Source organism: Ambystoma mexicanum, chromosome 14, assembly GCF_040938575.1.
Source record: "Ambystoma mexicanum isolate Mex_15411 chromosome 14, UKY_AmexF1_1, whole genome shotgun sequence".
Classification (NCBI taxonomy): Eukaryota; Metazoa; Chordata; class Amphibia; order Caudata; family Ambystomatidae; genus Ambystoma; species Ambystoma mexicanum.
The window spans coordinates 518,358,670-518,378,550 of NC_090940.1; the positions used below are offsets into that span (position 1 = coordinate 518,358,670).

The 19,881-nt window shown below is 45.6% G+C and overlaps 1 protein-coding gene across 1 annotated transcript in view; it reads right to left on the reverse strand.

Annotated features, from left to right (window-relative positions):
* Nucleotides 1–19,881, reverse strand: part of DYNC1H1 (dynein cytoplasmic 1 heavy chain 1) — a 2,031,190-nt gene that overhangs the window by 617,155 nt on the left and 1,394,154 nt on the right. The gene's annotated exons all lie outside the window — the stretch shown is intronic.

A 19,881-nucleotide genomic window follows, 5' to 3' on the forward strand; every position in this document is an offset into this window, starting at 1 on the left:
GGAGACTCTCCGGAGCAGTCCAAGCCGCCGCCACCCTTCTCTGTGAAGCCATATGGAACGGCAGTACCGGGTCAGTTGGGGGACCAACATCAAGGATGTCCGTGAGATCATCCTGTACAAACTCCCCTGGGGGAGCAGACCATCCCAAGTACTCAGAAACCCTAGCCATAAGGCGTCAGTACGAGGAATCGGCATGAGAGCCTGGCATCATGCAGCGACTGCCTCAAATCGTCAAACTGACTATAGCCCGAGACAATTTCACCTGGAACCTGACTAGGAACCAGGCCATCAGAATCCTCATCCGCCTCTGAAATATACTCCAGGTGGCGAAAAGAAGGCACCCGAGAGTGCTTGCTCTTAACCAGAGCCTTCCTAGGGGGTTCCCCCGTGCCACGGGGTACCTCCGACACGAAAGGCGTCGAGTGAAACGGCACCGGCGTCGAGAGAACAGGCATCGACGTCGAGTAAATCGACGTCAGATGCAGCGCCGCCAGCATCGGCGACGTCGACACAGTCCTCGAAGCCGGAGCTCCGAGCGTGTCCTTCGACGACTTGAGCGTCGACGGCTTCGACGACTTCCTCGGAGCCGGAGCCTCGAGAAAGCCTGTCGACGCCCTCGACGCCTCAGACGTCGATGTCTTCCTCGAAGACATCACAGGTGCACACGGTCTCGAACGCGTCGAGGACCGGGACCTGGAACGGGTATGTCGAGAACGAGTCCCCTTGTCTGAACGGGACCTCTCCCGTGACTTGTGCCGACCACTCTTGCGAGCGGTGTCTCTCGACCTCTCACGACCGACCCCACTCGGGGGCGCGGACGACTTAGTACCCTGCGACTCGAGAATCGCCAGCATTTTCTTCCCGAAGGAAGCCCATTCCTCCAGCGTCGCACGGCTGGTGGGGTAAGCGACGTGCCGGGCAGAGTCCTCCGAAGAGGACCTGGAAGACGACCGGTGTCGGCGCTTCCGAGAATGCCTCGAAGAGGCTGAGGAGTGGTGAGACCGACTCCTAGAAGGAGACCCACGAGACTTCCGACGATGACGCGGAGAGTCTCCTCTCGAATCATCCGTCGAAAGCCCCGCAGACTTCGACTTCCGGGGCTTGGACACCCGACCTACCGACAACAACTTCTTACGTTCACGTAGGCTTTGGACGTGAGCGACTGGCAGTCGATACAGTCATCCGTGTCGTGGGCCTCCCCGAGGCACCAGAGGCAGGCGTCGTGCGAGTCCGTCACCGACATCTTGGATCCACACTCCCCGCACTTCTTGAAGCCCGGACGCGGGGTCGAAGACGAAGTAGAAGCCATCTTCTCACAAAGGATTTTCACAAAAACAAACAGGTTCGAAGAACCGAGAAGAACAGAACTCCAAAGAGTAGAGGCGTTAACCGAGATTCACGAAGCAACACGTTCGCGGAAAAAACTGAACTGAGGCTACGGGCGTCGTGCGTCCTACTTATCACATCGGAAGACGTCGGAGGAGGTCCTCGACGACGGCGCATCGACGTCAGACGCAGGACGCAGAAAAAAGTTTCCGAAGCAGCACAGCTGTGGTGATTACATGTCATAGATATGGAATACGTCGGAGGACCCAATCCCCTCGAACCAAATTTATGAATTTAAGATTTTGTCCTGAATTCATGTAGGGTTCACAATCTAATGAAATGGTTTGGAACGCTGACTTTTGGCGATTACCCCTCAATTATATTCCTACAGGAAACCATGAAACTTGACGCCCTTATACTGACTGGTTATACAACCTATTGTGGAAAAGCCAAGAGAATAAACTTAGGGCGTCCTTCTGGGGGACTTGCTATTGCAGTTAATAATACCATGAGAGTCCAAACCAAACTTATGTGGGAATCTTGTAATCTGCTTGGCATATTGTTGACTATGAATAACAACCAATATAAATCATTTTTACTAATAACTATATATTGGAATCCGAGTAAAACTTCAATCGATGTAATATTAATTGAAATGGACAAGTGTCTGGAAACCTCGCTAAAGGAGATTGGTAAATGTGAAATAATAATTGGAGGCGATTTCAACTCTGATTGTCGTAAAAAGCTTGAACTCCATGAAAAAAATGCCAAAGCTTCCTCACTAAATAGGGGGTCCGTTTGGTACTCCTATTTGCATGATTGGGATATGGACATTGTAGAAAGGAACGGATTAGGCCCTAAATTCACATGGCGTTGTGGTTCTCAATCTTCGATGATAGACTTTATATTTCTATCACATAACATCACACAGATTGTTACTCCTTTATTGATTAGCCCGATATCATATGGTGATCATGCCCAATTATCCTTCTGCCTTAAACTCGAATGCACTTGGTTGAGACCAGATCCTTCATTATCATTTTCAGAAGTTCATCGTCACCAATTATCACTTAGATGAAACATAGGTCTTTGCAAACAATTTGTTGAATATGTTTCACTACATATAAATAAGATTAAACGTGGAAAATCTAAATCGATTATTGAGATGGAGGCAAACTGCTCAAAAATAATAAAAATGGGATTGGCATATTTTAGCTCGAAGTACAAAAATATGCCGAATTGCATTCCTGAGAAAACATGGTCTGATTATATTACTCTTAAATTCCAACTTCCGACTAGATTTAACAATGAACCTGCGTGTCACTATGTTACAGCGAGTTGTGCCGGTATCACTGGTCGATTGCTGACATCAAATGGGCTATTAACAATCTATCTTTCTCAAAATCAGCAGAGCCAGACGGTTTCCCCCTGTGCGTATTTGAGACCGATACAGACTTTTGGGCTTCAATTCTGCAAACTAAATTCCAGACTATAATTCGCTCTGGGAATCTTCTGTGCTCTTGGCTGACTTCAAATATTATTCCAGTTTATAAGAAAGGTGACCCTTCCTTACTTATCAGCCCATCTCGCTGATCGACACTGAGGCTAAGCTTTTTTCAATTATTCTTCTGTACGAATTAGGAAAATGTATTGAGGTGCAATGCCTTTACTCTAAATATCAAACAGGTTTCCGCAAGGCTAGGAGTACCTCCCTAAATGCTACAATAATGGTGCATGTTATAGCTGGGGCTAAACCTAAGAACGCGTATCCTGTTTATTTTGCCATGATTGACATGTCTGCAGCCTTCGATAATGTAGTCTGCAATATTCTTTGGGCCAAAATGAGAATTCCATCCGAGTTAATATATTGGTTTGATAAACTCCATACGGACACCTCATATAAAATCAAGATCTCTGCAGATGGGAGAACCACAGAGCCCAAAAGGACCTTATTGGGACTAAAGCAGGGATGTAACCTTGCAGCCTCCTTTTTCAATTTGTACATGTTTGACTTAGACCACTCTTGGAGTGATAGAAAACTATTTTCGTTTAAACTGGCATCCTACGTCTGCAATGGCTTGCCTTTGCAGATAATATTATCATTTTCGACCCCACTCCAGTGGGGCTACAAACAAAATTACACCTATTTGAAGAATTTGCAAGAGCCCACAATTTGACCCCTAACCCCACTAAAACCGCCATAATGAGATTTGGGGCTAAAAATAAGAGCAAAGGCCAATACAATCTATCTGTGGTATAATATCTCAGAGGAAAATTCAATCAATTATTGGCTCTCATTATTACAGCGAAAGAGTTGTGCGCTCTCAACTAAAACTAATCCATGCAAAATATTGCAAGTTCTCTTTGGTGCCCCTGATAGATTTCTTCACTCTCAAGATTGAAAGTGTACTACTGTACTCTCTGGATATTTGCCTTTGCGACATGAGTATCATTGGATCGTTTACAAGGAACCCTGATAAAATCAGCTATGCATCTTACGTTGTCTGTACTGAATTGTATAATAAGACACGAACTGGGCCTTATTTCCTTATCCACGCGAAGGAATTGGAGCCAGTTGTCCAATTATGTACGAATGCGTTTCCCGGTATAGAATTGTCTTTTATGCTAATTTGAAATCAAATCTAGAATTGTTTAACACACCTTCTTTAACTTAATATCAGTGTGAAATGAGGCAATACTGATTGATTTAAATCTCACAATCGATGAATTATATTTAAGACCAGGATATGCTAAGAAAAAACTTTGAGAATCATTGGTGTATAACTCTGCAACAAATGTACATTGAATATTCTATCTATACCAAAAAAAAAAAAAGATTTCCTCGATATACCTACATTGACTCCTTCCCTTGTAACCATTTTAGAAGGTCCTACATGTGGTTTAAACTCAATCTATATCATACCCGTGAAAGGACCAAATATTGGAAAAAATCAAAAGATGTAACAATCAACGAAAAATGCCGTTTTCCCTCATGTGTGGAATTGTCCGAGACGTTGAAACATCCGATTTTATATTGCCCTCATTTTAAAACCAAGAGAACTAATATGTTGATGAAATTTGTAAATATAGAGTATGATGATTGCCTAGACTCACTCTGGGCTAGAATGATGCAGGGGAATCATAGGCCATTGATATATGCCCTTGTAAACACATCAAAAAAGAAAGAGCACTTTATGATTTCAAGTTTGTGACATTTGGATTCTCTTGTTTTATGAAGATTGGTTTCATGAATTTTAGCTATTCAATTATTATTCTGTTTTTTTTATAAGAATTACAAGGTTTAAACCGCTATTAGGACAATAAGCAATTGTGTTTAATATGTTGTAAATATATTTCTTTTTATAAAGGTTCTACTTTTGTTTTGAACCATGGACAAAGAAAAAAAAAAACTAAAAAAAAGCTAGAGGCATGTACCTCGCCAGGAATAGGTGCCATCGTCGACGGGATCGTCGTTGGAACCGCTGACGGGAGTTAGAAAAGATTTCCCTTAGGTGCAATTTTCCCTCCAATTGTTAAACCGCCCAAACGTTTTGCTTTTGTTTGGCTTACCTAACCTGACTTTTTCCAGTGGAGCAGAGCCTTCAAATACACTCGTCTGGTCTTTCTTATGTTATGGGGAAACTTGACACGTCCTTCAGGCTCAGTACTGGGAAACTATGCTTCCCTTAGTCTTCGACTATGTTGCTATTTCTTGGTAACTTTCTTGGGCAAACCCGACCCTAATCAACACATTGGAACTGCCTCGGCGCGAGATTGGCTGTCTGCTTCTTATAGCCAATCCCTTGCCGGCAGGCAACAAGCTGGCCCACCCACAAAGGCACACCCATCAAGGCTGGTGCCTGTCCTGAGCCCATCTATGTAGAATCTACTGGAGGACTAGGCGCTTCCGCAACTGCCGGAGAAGTTCCCCTGCCTCTCGAGGGCCTGGGATCCACCTAGATGCAAGGTAGGACCCAGAGCTCAATCCGCATCATAATTGCGCCCCGTACCTCCAACTATGCTTTTCACTGGCAGATCAGCTGGTAATATTCACTATTAGCCAGTGTCCCACCTGCAAGCTGGAACATACTGCACATTTTGTCAACTTCGCTAATATTGGCTGATAATCACATCAGCCTCCATTGCAGCCCACGAGGTAATTCCGCTTCAAGATGGCCGCCCGCAATCCTCTTGGGCAAACCCGACCCCAATCTACACATTGGACCTTCCTCTGCGCGAGATTGGCTGCCTGCTTCATCTTATAGCCAATCCCTTGCCGGCAGGCAACAAGCCGGCCCACCCACGAAGGCACACCCATCAAGGCTGGTGCCTGTCCTGAGCCTGTCCAGAGTTGACGCAGGCCAGGGCCAGGAACTCTGCTCATTTTGCACAGCATCTATTTGGTTCCTTCATTGTTGGCGCCAGTAACCAGCTATCTGGTAAGAACAACTCTGCGCTCAACTGTTTGTCATGACCGAGACTTTATTTGTTCGAATTTTTACCACGCAGATTGCGATCGGTAAGGCCACTCGACCATACGTGTAATTTGTTTCACGTGTACCCGCCTCCGGATCTAAGTCCTAGTCAATAGCCTCACAGGAATGCACTTCTTTGTTAATTAGCCTAGCCTTAGTGTGTCGGTCACTTTCTGACTTGCCTGCAATATTTGTACTACCACTTGTCCACTACCAACTAGCTCCTTGTGGTATCTATTCTGTTTGCATAGCGTCCCTGCTGCTCTGACCCAGCTGACTTATGCATGTTCTAGAGACACGCACCTGCATTGTCGATCCCAGTCATCTGTGCCCACGCTCATCTTAGTCGCCTATGCCCACATTGCAGTTAATATACTTGCATTAAGTCTAGCCTGTGATCTCTGCGACCACCAGCATTGCCCATATTCACGCTCAGCCTGTGACTTTTGTGACCATGTTGCCAACATTGGCCATATCATGCTCAGTCTGTGAATTTTGTGTCTATTCTGCCAGTATTGCCCATATCACGCTCAGCCTGTGAATTATGTGTATTTTGCCAGCATTGCCTATATCATGCTCAGCCTGCTACTCCTGTGACCTATGTGTCAACACTGCCCGCTCTATGTTTAGTCTGTGACTCTTCTGACCATTGTGCCAGCTTTGCCTATCTTATGCTTAGCCTTATAGCTCCTGTGATGTACTGTCACTAATCATATGCTTACCCTAAATATTGTCACCAGCGCCTATTCTGATTTCAGTTACCTCTTGCCCAGCTCACCCCTTGCAGGCTCCACTTAACTACTCTATATGGTACACTTACCATCAGCTAGCCTCCCCTCACATAAATTATGTATATGTCAGCTACTTACACTGTCCTACTGAGGACTATCCTACACCTGCTTAGTACAATAGACTTTAATATGCCTCACACACTGCCCTTTTCGGCATCTGTGACACCCCCTAACAATCCCACCAACCTTAATGACCTGATTGCCAGACAATGTCATCTCTCCCAAAGAAACCTCAAACTTCGTGCCAGACTCCCCAAAATGGACGAACCCTCAGCCAAATCCCTACACCGCCTCTCTAATAACTCTTCTAGAAACCTAAGAGGCCCCCAGCCTAACACTAAAACTTCCTCGCATAAGACGACCAATACTCTGCACCCACTCCAGGTCAACAGCCGACTCACTCGAGACCCCACCATCCACCCAAGACACTACCATAATATCTTGCCACTACCTACTGAGACCACATTGTCCGGTATAAGAGGAGCCTTAATAAATGCCCGGTCTATGGAGGCACATGCCACAGAAATAGCCGATTTAATCTCAACTGAAAGAAATGGACTTCCTGGCTATCGGGTAATCTTGGCTTCACTCAGCAGCCGGCCCAGCGATTATGTTAGCCATTCCAGAGGACTATACCCTCCTAAGAATAGACTGAACTACCTCCAGAGGCGGTGGCCTAGCCATAATTGCCAAAACTAGCCTAGCATTGAGACTTGCTTCTCCAATAAATGTAGATTCATGTGAATTCCTGACTGCCTAACCATCTCAAACACCCAAACCATATCTATCCACCTAATCTACAGACCTTCAGGCCCACTAGGTTCCTTCGAAGAAGATCTCACTAATATCCTATCGGATAACCTCAAAAATGCCTCATCAAGCCTTCTCTTAGGAGACTTTAACCTTGGCTACAAAGACCCTTCAGATCCTAATGCCACACAGATCAACGATTCTATCTAGGAATTAGGATTTACCCAAAAGGTAACAGGCGCTACACACACTAAAGGCAGAACCCTTGACTGGATAGCGGAGCACAACTGCCAAACCTCTGTCACTGCCATAACACTATTGCCCTGGTCCGACCACCACCTGATCTCCTTCTCCCTTGAAGTCACAGCTCCCCATCATGCCGTCAGCATAGCCTCTGCCATTCCCACTAGGAATAAAAAGAACAGCCAACAAGCTCATTCCTCTGATCCTCCCTACATTGAATTCTCTCCCTGCCTCCACAGACCCACTTACCTTGGTTGAAAAGTACAATAAAGTAATGCTATCTGCTCTAGACACCATAGCACCCTTGAAAATCAGAAAGTGCAAACAGAAAAAACATGTCAACAGATGGTTCTCTCCCCACCTAAAAGCCATTAGATTAGAGAAACGAAAATGTGAACAAATATGTAGACTAGACCCATCCGATACAAATAAAAACCACCTCACAAAACTAGCTTCCTTGTACAAAAAAGAAATAATCCTTGCTAAACAAGAATCGTACAATTTGCGTATCACCCAAGCTAATTCCAATACAAAAGAACGGTTCATAATTCTTAAAGAAATAGAAACACCTATCCAAGCCCCTGAAACCTGCCTGGACAAAAACTGATGCACCAGCATTCAGAGCGCCCTAGCTAATAAAATAACGACCCTTCAGGTGAAAATTAATAAAAAAGAATCCCTCCTCCTCGCCTCCAATCTTAATATCACTGCCCCTTTGCCCCCGAACACCTTACCTCCCAACCCTTCTGAACGGCCGACATCCCTCTTCAACTTCAAGAAAGTATCCATTCTAGAAGTTGAAAAAGTCATCCTTACTCTCAAACCATCCAACTGCCATGGTGACCCCTGCCCAGCACAAATTACTAATGATGCCGCACGGAACCTCTCCCCATTCATAACTAAGCTTATAAATGCCTCATTCTCTACCGGCACCATTTCCAACAATTTGAAACAGCCTTGGGTCCTCCCACTCCTAAAAAAAACAAACTCTTGACCCGTCCATTCCCACTAACTATCGCTCCATCACTAGAGTACCGTTCCTGCTTAAAATCCTAGATAAGGTAGCGTACCTCCAAATCCAACAATATTCGGAATGTAACCACCTCCTAGGAGTACGTCAGTCAGGTTTTAGACCTCAACAGTGAACGGAAACTGCGCTGATCGACCTTAAAGCACAAATAGACACCCTGAGAGACAATGGTAATACAGCACTACTACTGTTGCTCGACCTCTCAGCGGGGTTTGACTTGGTTGATCACAAGACTCTCTGCCACCACCTGGACTCTGCCACCCACTTCTCACAAGAAGCCATAGGATGGATTCAATCCGTCCTAGATAATAGAACCATGCGGGTCTTCGCACCCTCAGCTGCTGCGGACCCTATACCCATCACCCGCGGTGTGCCCCAGGGCTCATGCATTTCGCCCACTCTGTACAACATCTTTACGAAGCTCCTTTTTGATGATCTAGATGGCCTGGGTATCACCTACACTAACTATGCGGATGATACACAGATCCTCATCCCGTTGACGTGAGATTATAACAAGGATTTGGCCTTCGTAAATAGAGGCATGGATGGCATCCAATGGACTATGCCTGAATTATGACAAAATAGAACTCCTCATTGTCGGCACCACAGCAAATCTCAACAAATTAGGCCATCTCTATTCTAATTTCATTAGAGACAACAATAACATTACAGTAGCCAAGGAAGTTAAAACTCTTGGTTTCTACATAGATTCTACTCTCACCTTCAAAAAACAAGTAAATTCCATGGCCTCTGCTACCGCTTAAACTTGTAAGCTAATTAGAGCAGCTAAGCCATTCCTTACACCTAATAACTGCATCACTCTAGCAATAGCTCTGGTATTATCCAAATTTGTTTATTGTAATGCCCTATATGTAGGGAGCAACAAATACATCACTAATAAGATCCAGATCTTACAAAATAATGCTCTGAGAGCGGCTCTCAACATTCCTAAGAAAGCCCACATATCTGACTTCGGAAGATCCAACAATTGGCTCTCCATCAAAGATAAAATCTTCCTTAAATCAGCCTCCCTGACTCATAAATGCTTACACATGGCCGCCCCACATTACCTCGCTACTAGATTCTTGAGACAATCCACCAACCGCCCTTCTAGAAAAGCCACTGCCAACCTACTTTGAGTGCCTAGATTAAAACGCATGAAGACGGGCGGTAGTAGCTTCCCGGTCAAAGATGCTCAAAACTGGAATTCACTCCCACCCACTCTAAGGGAATACATGCCCTACCTACGTTTCAGATCCAACCTAATCCACTGGATTAAGGAACATGACATCTGACTCCTCACCACACTATGTTCACACTACTGTCCGCTACTTCTGTATATAACTGTTGGTTGATGCTTCCTGCCTCCACATGTTCATTAGTATGATAATTTTTAGCACGGTTTATTAATGTATTGTAATGTAATGCACAGCAATGTAACTTAAACTGAACAATCCTCTTTATGCTTTCTACCCCCAAATACCCTTGGGTCTGGTGCGCGTTACAAAAATAAACAGACAAACAAACAAAATCTATGTGCCAAGTACCTTATGGTACTGCACATAAGGGTCCTTTTTGTTTTATGGCCCTAGCCACCATCTAAGGATTTTATGTTTGTACAAGTGTGGATAGGACGAACTGGTGGCAGCAGTTACCTTTTAAAGTATTTTTTAATTTGTTTTTTTTAAATGGACCTGTCACTGCTTCTATGGTGAGGATAATAGTAATAGTCTGAAACAGTGATAGGTTGCCAACAACAACACTTTATTAACTTTGAACTCATCTTAAATTTTTTGTCTTTTAGGTTTAAAGGATACATGTTGCTGTAGAGTTTATCAGTTGGAACAGAAGAGGCTTCTCAATGATGACAAGTACATTGGTAAGTCTTGTGTTTCCCTCTGCCTTTTGTTATTCTTCACTTTCTTTCTTCTTACCAAGTAGTCCTTTCTCTTAAAATACTTTTATTTTGGTAGTGTCTTCAACAAATTCAGTCTCACAATGTCTCTATGCTTTATTTCTGTGGAAAGAGAGCTTTACTACAGTTTGATGTTGTCAATATTTATAGTTGATTATATATTGCGTGTAAACCTTTAAAAATCAACCTCGCTCGTAATTTTACAATAAGATCTTAGTATGGCTCTTTTCTACATTCTTTTCGGTGTTTGTAGATTTCTTTATTAAAGTTTGTCACTGTCCGCTATAAGCCTTGTACGGATTGCTTACTGAATGCAAATCGTTCACTCTTTCAGTTCGGGATTCATTCTAACATCCATATACGCTCACGTCACTGTTTACGTTCATAACTTCTGACAGGGTGGTACCTCTGCACTTAACTCGTCCGGACTCCGCCTACGGACTTGGGTGATTGGCTCCGAGCTCCGAGTCAGCTGCTCCTCCCTTGCCTCCGCCGCGGCTTCCGCTTTGGGATCGCTACGTAGACATAGATTGGCTACACGTATGATCAGCTGTTTCCCAGCTGAGAACTGCTGCCTCGCTCAGCATTGAGGGGCCAGTCACACCCCCGTAGCGACAACACTCGCTTGCTCGCACTTTCTTCGTGGAGATAAGTAGGATACTAATTTGTACGATCATTAACGTACAACTTCAACTATAATAACATTTCTCCGAGCGCAACGACGATCTTCGTGTAAACACGTACAACCCTTCTTCTCCGTACTCAGCCGTTAATATAGCTGTTCGTAACGTATGTTTTCAGACTCATCCACACCAGTCTCCTAGCAACCAAACAAAGATACAGTATCCGGTTAGAAAAAAGGTCCTTACACCTTCAGGTCCATATTTCATTGGAGGATTATACTGTCCATCACCCAAGGAAGTACTGCTTTCTAATATTCAACCCTTCTCACAGCTGTACTGCCTGTTAGAGGTATTGTTAGAGATTGTGTTTTCCTTTTGGACAGAATTATCACAGGACCATACTGTGTTTGCCCCAAGACTGTGGCCAGTGCTGAAATTGGCCGTGCCACGCAGTCTTTTGTTCTGTCCTTTGTCCGTTTGGTCCCTTTGGCTTCCCCCAGGTCGAGAGAATAAGTATTCCTTATTTGGGCATGGAGCCTTCAGCGAAAACCACATCTTTTGCGGACTCCTGCATGTCACATGTGCTAGTGCCCAGGGAGAGGGTTGGGACTGTCTGGTCCCAATCCACAGTACTGGTGCCAGTATGTCTGGTAGGCCTGAATGACTGGAATCACTGTGGGCCACGCCTGGCGTGCATACAAGAGAGCAGACCTTCCATTGGTTTTCTGAGATTTCAGTGTGAAAGGAATCTTGGATAAGAGAAGGGGCTCTGCAACCATTCCAGGTCGATCACCTAAAGTTCACACCAAACTACAGCAGGAGCCAAGTATCCTGAATGAAAGAGCAGAATCGTGGAAACGCCGGAGACGTGCTGGAAGGTTTGGCACCCTGACCCCGCTGTTGTCCCGTCGGACCCCTGCTTTAACATCGTACCAAGAAGGCCTGCCCCTTTGGAGTAGTGGGACCAACTACTCTCTGCTCCTCCTGCTTACACTTGCAAAGAGCCTCTTCGGAAGTGTTCCTGGGCCATCCAGTGAACTGATCAGCTCGAACCCGGTGTACCGCCCAGGAGCACCTCCGTCCTGAGTTGAGACTCAAGAATTTGGCCATTGCTTTCTTGTGGTACTGGGCCTCTCGGGCCAAAACTCGTTGTCCTAGCACCTCTGGGTTGCGGTTTATTAGAGTGCACCACCCCGCAAGCATTTGCAGTCCCTGTGTTGCCCCACTGTGGTGACTGTCTATAAGTGCCTGCAGGCCCAACCCCACCGTGTCCTGAGATGTGCTGCACCGGAACCATCCTTCTCCTTTCTTCGAGAACTGAGAAAAGGCTACTGTCCCGACACAAATGTTCGTCCCGTCCCACAGCCGCTGAGAGCTAGAGTATGCTGTAACTGCAGGTCGGTTGTGGGGGCGGGGGCGGACCTACTAGCGAGAATCCCTTAAAAGATACTCATATTGGCTGGGCTAGTCTGCGCTCCCATCTATTCCTGAACTCCAAAAGTCACTCTATCTGCAAGGGTTGACCATCCTCAAGGAGTAGGACTTTATTCTTCATCGCCCCAACCCCCTTCCTGACCAGCTGCAGCTCCCTGAAGAGAACCCACTTTACGCATGGCTGCTCTTTGTTAACTGCTGTACTTTGAGCACAAGGCTCCTAACTTCTTAGGGCTGGACTGCAATAGATAGGCAATGACTTAGAAGAACTGCCTGATGCAATATCTGTGCTGAACTTACCCCATTCTGTTGCAGGTTGTGGTAATCTTCTCCCCTTTCATCAGCATTAGGCTAAATGCATTTTGTATATATGTTACATAGTGAAAAATCGTGTGTCGTAACTGTTTTATTAGTACTGTGGTTTCATCGTGTTTTATAAAGGGCTATAATAAATGTATTTTTGATATACATCTGTCTAAGAGTAAACTGTGGAGCTTTACTGTGTGTGCTCATTGTGGGCGTCTGATCACTCTTACCCAGCCTGAGACTTAGGGGGTCATTCCGAGATTGGAGGTAGTCATGGCGCTATTTGGCCATGACTGCCTCCAATAACGGGACCGAGTCCGGTGTGGTGCAATGGGGACTTACCGGTCTAGTCCGACCCTGGCGGGACCAGTAAGTCCCCATTGCACCAACCATTCCCCATTCCCATTTGAGCCCCCATAGGGCTCAATGGGAATGGGGAAGGCGCTAATTACGGGCCTGCTAATGGTCTCCTTACCGGTGCCCGGTATCCCCTACCGCCCGACTAGGAATGATCCCCTTAGTCTTGACCCGTTTGCCAACCTACCGTAGATTGGTCTGGTTTGTCCAGAAGGTTCCCCTGTTCCACTAAACTAGGGTGGCCTCCTAAACCTCTGCCGGCCAGGTCAGAGTATAGAAATCCATCTTAACAATGGGGTTCTAGGAGGCAGAGATACCCGGGTGGTAGTGTCTGTCGAAAAGGTAAAGGTGGCTGTTGTTGACCGGCACATCGGGGTAGCAGTCATCGAAGGAAAAGAGTCATCAATGAGCTTGTTGATGGGGCAACTGTCTAGATGGATGAGGTGGTCGGAGACGAGGCTCATGTTGACGAGGGCGTTGACAGTGGAACAGGAGAAAGGTCCTTAGATGACTTGCTCATCTTCGACAACGACCTGTGCTTGGATAACGAGGCCAGTGATTTTCTCGCTGACAGAGGTAACCCACCATCCGGAAGGCTAACAGTCAATTGAGACCAACTCTTTTTAGAACTGGGTCTCGCAGCCGCAGAGACCGTTGACGAGGAAGTTGGAGTGTGGGATTTTGCCTGCTTTTGGATCTTCACCAGGGAAGCATCCCCAAAGGACCTCAACCTCTTCTTACCAGAGGTAGCATGCTCAGTGGACCCGACGGTCCTGAAAGAGGCATGATTATGCCCAGAGACTGCGTCAATTGGCCTTACCTTCCTCGATCCATGCAACCAACCTTTGGTGGCGGTCCTTCCAAGTCGACGGAAAGGATTGAAAGATCGAGCACCAGTTTGTGTCATGGTCGAGATGAAGACAGTAAATCAACTTGAGGTCCTCGATGAAAATATTCTTCAAGCCAAAGCTTTGACAGGATTTCATGGCATCCGCCATGGTCAAGGTGTAGGCCCAAGCCTTGCCTTTGACACCACGGGCTAAAGATTCGACAGTGGATTGAAGATCTTCATGGACAACAGGCCAGGGGCATGAGGACTCCTTGGGAAATGCAGTCAAATCTGAAGATGGCCAACAAGGGTGGAGATTAGGAGGACAAGTGTCATTGGCTGGTGGCAGTATGACAGTAAGGGCACCGATAGGCTATAGAGGAGGGACGCAGTTTTAGTTTAACGCTAAATTGCTTTCTTTTTTTACCAAGAATTCTTAGCCTGATGACGGGGAATAGTCATGAGCATGTGAATCTATGCAAGACCACATGCTGGGGGAGATGGAAAAAAGCCCCTTTTAAGAACTTTAAAAAACTTGAAATATCTTTGGGAGTTTTTGTGTTATTAAGGCAATCGGTGAAAGTACATTTTCCAACTAGAGCTAGTTGCCCATTAATTGAAAAGGAACAGCAGCGTCACAGGGATCTTTCTGCTGCTGCATGGCAGCCATCTTTGCACACTTGTAAATATGAAAATGACATGGAACTGAAAAAGGCTTTAACTTGGGAGTTAAAAATGTTTCAACGGTGGTGTAAAGTGGGCAGTTGGCAGGAGCAAATGCTGATACTCTGCTGCTCGTTTGCTGCGCTCCACCTCCCGCTCTAAGTCTGCCTAAAACCAACAACCACCCGCAAAGCAGCGCACAGTGGTGTAAAGTGGGCAGTTGGCAGTTAGCGGGGATTGACTCTCCCGTGCTGCTCAGCTCACACTCCAAAAACACAGTCAGCGACCTCATCTCCAGCTGATAACTTGCAAGTACTGCAATATTATATGGCATGAAGTGAGCCTTTCAAGTTATTTAAAACACATTGACTGTCTTCACCCATTATGAATTGCACACTATTCATAAACATTGACATGAGTGCGTGCCACGAGGTGCCTGCTGGGAGAGACCCTTTGATCCTCATGCCTTCACCTTAGAGACCCCCAGCAACTTGGATGGAATTTGAGGACTTGGTTTTTTTACCTGGAGAGAGTGTGAGCCTTTTGACCCACTCTCTCATGTATTTTGATGTTTGTTTTACTGTTGTGTTCTTTGATTATGGAGTTTTAGACACTGCCATAGGAATCATCTGTTCATGTGTGTCACACAGCACCCTCAGTGCAGTGACACAGGGAAAACGTTTTAGGCTGTCCCAGGGTTTAAATACCTCCTCTGGGATAAACTATTGTTTCCCAGAGAATGTAAAGTTAAATTGACTTTACTAGTCTTTGTAAATTCCTAGGACCAGCACACACTAGCTTACAATAGAGTGCTGGAGGGGTTACCTAGTATCCCCTATGCCTAGAAACTCATGAAGCAGTCAAATGCGACCCTTTCCTATCGAAATCGCTGGTGGCAGTGGTTTTACAACGAACTACCATGATTTTTCCCGACCACGAACACCGATAGCTAAAAATCACGGGAGCCATGTTTTTCAAGATGGTGTCTGAGCCCCCTTTGTTTAAACAGGTCCTGGTCGTCTTTTTTCGCCATTTCTTTTTGGAGAGGTCCTTCTAGAGCTTGTCTCTGCACGCCAAACTAGGTTTGGTCCCTTTGTTTCTATGCCTTTGGCGGGCTTCAGGACTGAAAACTGCCTCTGGCGCCTGAGTATCTGGGGTGGGCAGGAAGTGAGGGAGGTGCCCGAAACTCCCTGTGCTTAGTCTCCTAGGAGACCCAAATGCACTCTGGCGTGATTGGCTGGCTGACTGTCCGGCAAGGACAGCCACCCTGCTGGGCGAGTGGCAGCTATGCTGGAATCAATGGGGGAAAACTGTTTAAAAGGCGACTCTCTTGAACTGTGTTAGGCAGAAACCTGTGCAGTTCCCTTAGGGACTACTGCAAAAGGCTTAGGACTACAGGTGTTGGCAGTAAACCCAATTGGTAGCAGTCTGTACCACCCAGATTTACCTGGTAGCTGTGGCTGAGCAGCCAGACTTCTTTCAAGAAGAGTTAGACAGTATATAGAGTATACAAGATAGGTACCAAAATACAGTAGCACAAGCAAACAATGACCAGAGCTTTGGTATCAAGTATATATTTATTTAAAGACACACTTAGAGACACTCTAGCACTATTATTGTAAGCAAGTTTAAAAACACAGTCACTATTAATATATATACATCCCTTATTCCTTATTAGACAAGTCCTAGTTAACACCACTTATTTCCAGACAGAGGTGAGCGCTTAACTAAAGATGGCACTCCAATAAGTTAAGAAAAAGAGGGAAAGGCAGAAATTAGGAACACCACACAACACAATACTTTAGAAGCACTCAGCAAGGCAGGAAAGTCAAAGTCTACTTGTGAGCAAAATGTTTAGAGGCCAGGATCCCTCTTGGAGAGAGTAGAACACCAATGCGCCCAAGATCACACAGTTTAAAAGGCTTGGAAAGTCTTGCAGAGAGTTTAAAAAGGAATCAGTTCAGCTATGAAAAGTTCAGTTAGCCAGCCTAGGGCTAACCCAAGTGGTAAAATGAGGATTTACGAGACACCCCACATAGACCGTTGCGAGGGAGGCCAGGCGGACACAGTACCTTGAAAGTGGAGAGAATCCTCCAGCGGGGGCAGTTGTTCCTGGCAGTAGATGCAAGTCGCGGCGTCGTCCAGAGGAAGAGAAGATCTCGACGTGGAGGAAAGCTGAAGGTCATTGCACTGCCAGGGAAGAAACCAATCGCGGAGTTCTCCGGTTAAAAGGTACTACCCTTTTATTTGCGGTAGGGGTTAAACGTGGTATCCCGGTTGCCGGGGTGCTTAGCACAGGCAAGGCTGCCACGGGATGATCCGGGAAGGCGAAAAAGGCAGGCAAACTGGTTATCCCCACCAGTCAAAGGAAGAAGACTCTTCGGGATGAAGATCTCCTCTGTCGTTGGAAGTGGCGAGTCGGTTCAGCAGGGCTCCACCGGTGGTGTCGTTGTTGCAGGTCGGCTCAGTTTCTCCCTCTTTGGATTCTTTGGTCCTGTGGCAACGTCTGAAGTTCCAGTCCCCAAAGCCCTGCTTTTATGCAGAAAACCCCCATTCATCAGTCCTAGCTGTCACTCAAACATGCTAAGTGGTGAGCCGGGCGGCTCACCCCTGGGCCAATCACACAAGAGTGCGACTTGAGTTGCCGAGGCAACTCAGTCCAGGGTGCCTAAACCCCCCCCCTCCCACACATCCTGTAGACCCAGACAGAGTGGCACCACTTTTGGAGGCTTCTGTGGAGAAGCCCGCCAAAAAGTGGAACAAAGGGCTCGACTTGGGTTGGAGTTACAGAGGCGAACACAAACGCCATTTTAAAACCGAGTCCTGGCGAAAAGACCCAACCAGGGAATAAATGTTAAAAAAATAACCCGGCGGTATCTTTAATATTGCACCAAAAAGTGGTGCGTTTAAAATATATGGGAAAATCCCATAGTAAATATCCTTAAGGAATATTTCGCGTGGTAACCACTGCCACCAGCCAGAAACTCGAAGAGGGGGGACTGCACAGTGCCCCCTCGAAAAACAGACCCAGGGGCAATCTAATTACCCCTACCAGTACTTCCACAATATGATGGTTTGTACTGGTTCTGTTCACAATTTAAGACTAGTAAAGTCAATGGTGACTTTACATGTCCTGGGAGACAGTAGTCAGTCCAAGGGTATGTAGTCTATGTTTGGGGGTCACTATGACACCCCTGTGTTACTGCACTGAGGGTGCTGTGTAACACACTTATCAAAAACCACATGAAACCCTATGGAGTAAAAGACCCCATAGCCCATAAAACACATCATAAAGTCAAAGGCTATCTCAAATCATGTCTAAGAGTGGGAGAAAAAGAGTCTCACTCTTAGCAGGAGAAAAAAATAAACCCCAAAAATCCAGCAAAGCTGCTGGGGGACTCACTAGGTTTGGGAAATTAGCCTTAACAGAGAATTCTCCCTAACAAACTGGAAAGCAGAGACGATCACTGGAACGAAAGAACCGAAGACGAGCTGGAAGAGGACGGCTGCTGCAACTACTAGACCGTTGGTTTGGCCGGTGGAGCCCTGCTGCAGGTCCGAATTGCCAAGTTCACATCGACAGAGAAGCCCTTCAAGGACGACTTCTCCCTTTGAGTTGGTGGGACCAATCAACTCGTAAACCACCTGGATACTATTCTCGGAGCTGGTTGTATTTTCCTGAGAGTGCTGCAGGAAACCGAATAACCAGGGAGAAGGACACCAGTTTGTGCGCTTGACTACAGCTACCGGAATTGAAGATTTGCCATTTGCCAGCGTTTTGACCCGTGCAGTGCAGGAGTGCCCCGACATCCTCCCTCTTGTCCCCAAGAGGCTCAGGAACAGCGAGATCTGCAGGAACTGCCAGGAACAGACGTCTTCAGCTGCATCTTTTTCTTCATACTGTGAAAACCCGACAGAGAACTTACCTCTCACTGCGAAAATGCTTGAAACTTTGGCAACTTGCAGGCCTAGTCAGCTTTTGACCAGACATATGAACCTTTCTTCCGTGAACTACTTCTGAGAACCGTGGCAAAGACTTTTCCGTTTAAATACCAGAACCGTTTTTACCTATACAAGACACTAGTACATTGACTTTGGCCTACCTATTGCATTGAATCAACTCCTCTGGTGAACTCAAACTATTTGCACTCTTTAAGAGTAACTCTTATATTTGTTTTATTAACTTATGCCTTTTTGCACCTACTTCAATTGCTCTGAATGCCATTTTGCTCCTCCTTCAAAGTAGTGTAAATGTTTCAGAACCGGTTAGTGTGAAGTATTGTAGTATATTTTTGTGTGATATTGATTGCCCCTTTTAGTGAATGTTTTCTGATTGTGTAAATAAATTAAGAAGTGCTTTTACCAAGAAACCTTGAGTTTAAGTGTTTATCTGAATACTTGTGATTGTAGACTTCTGTGTAACATCCTTACAAGCTCACATTCCCTCTTTAGATACGCCTGGCTGCTCAGCTCGCTACCAAAAACTGTGTGGTACACACCTATACTAAAGGTTGGTTTTACTTACACCTGTAGTCTTAGTTGTGTGTTCTGGTCCCAGAGGGTACTGCATACAAACTTTGCCTAACAATCGGAAGTGGCAAACAAGGGTAAAACTATCTTGCGGTCTGTTCAACAGCCTCTTTGAAGTGAAAGAAGAAACATTTTGCTCAAATGGAAGAACACAGGCCTCCATAGTGTAACTGCTATAACCCACGTTAAGTAGTCATCACAATGCCAAACCTCAATACACAACCTATCTAGAAACAAGGCATAAAATGAAAACTCACCACCTGACAAAAACATGGTGTATCAACGGAATTGGCAAACATCTCAAATATTTCAAGCTTACCCCTTTCCGGAAATAAATCACCTAGTGCTCAAGCACATACTCTCAGTGTGGCTTCACTGACAAGACTGAACTCTGAGCAAAAAGATGTCACAGAGGTCTGCCCTCACTCAGAGAAACCCTTAACAAAAAACAAAGACCCTCTGTGAAGACAAAATCTTTCAGTTGGCGAATTGCCTTGTGAATCCCACAGAAAATGAAAACAGAAAACCCACCCCATCATAGCATCATAAGGAAAACGACGACCATGAAAACTGATCCAATCAACTTAGAAGAGCAAGAGTGTGATGCAC